Raw genomic sequence first — 1,087 nt, 5'->3', positions numbered from 1 at the left:
ACAGCCTGATAGAGTCGGAAGGGACCTCGGAGGTTATCTAGTCCAGCCCCCTGCTCGAGCAGAAGACCCTTACAGAATCCTAGAATAAAAGAGCTGGAAGAGACCTCGGAGGTCATCTAGACCGACCCCCCCTGAAGCAGGAAGGAGACCCTTACAGAATCATAGACTAACAGAGTTGGCCGAGACCTCGGAGGTCATCTAGTCCAGTCCCCTGCTCGAGCAGGAGACCCTACACAGGATCGTCGAATGACAGAGCTGGAAGGGACCTCAAAGGTCATCTAGTCCAACCCTCACCCCCCATCCCCGCTCAGGCAGGAATCCCTACAAGGGCGATCTCCCCTCCCCAAGCAGGACCAAAAGACCTTCTGGGCGGAACCCGCCCCCCTCCCCACTTTGGACAAAGGAATAGCTGGGGGGAGGGGCCAGCTTGGAAAAAGGGGGGGGGGGGGGAAGGACGCCCCTAAGGGCCCGTAAGAGAGCGGGAAATAAACAGCCTCCTTATGGGAAGCGACTCCACCTTTTCCCGAGGGGGGGGCGGAGAGTCATTTTCCTCTCAATCACGTGGTTTCCAAGCAGCGGCGGCGCCACCGCCCGGAGACTTTCGCTTTCTTTCACTTTCGTTTTCCGGCCATTCAGAAGAAGCGGCGGCTGGCTCCAGGCCTGGGAGACGGGGAGTTGGGGGAGGGGGGGGCAACGACCCCCTCCCGCCCCCACTTAAGCAGGAGACCCTTATAGAGGCGCACAATAGCAGAGTTGGAAGGGACCTGGGAGGTCATCTAGTCCGACCCCCTGCTCAAACAGGAGTCCCTTACAGAATCATAGAATGAAAGAGCTGGAAGGGACCTCGGAGGTCATCTAGTCCAACCCCCTACTCAAGCAGCAGACCCTACACACCATGATAAAGAGTTGGAAGGGACCTCGGAGGCCATCTAGTCCAACCCCCTGCTCAAGCAGGAGACCCTTACAGAATCATAGAATGAAAGAGCTGGAAGACACCTCGGAGGTCATCTAGTCCAACCCCCTACTCAAGCAGCAGACCCTACACACCATGATAAAGAGTTGGAAGGGACCTCGGAGGCCATCTAGT

The sequence above is a fragment of the Protobothrops mucrosquamatus genome, unplaced genomic scaffold (assembly GCF_001527695.2).
Source record: "Protobothrops mucrosquamatus isolate PMUCROS unplaced genomic scaffold, P.Mucros_1.0 scaffold6154, whole genome shotgun sequence".
NCBI classification, from domain to species: domain Eukaryota; kingdom Metazoa; phylum Chordata; class Lepidosauria; order Squamata; family Viperidae; genus Protobothrops; species Protobothrops mucrosquamatus.
This window is presented reverse-complemented; position numbering follows the sequence as displayed.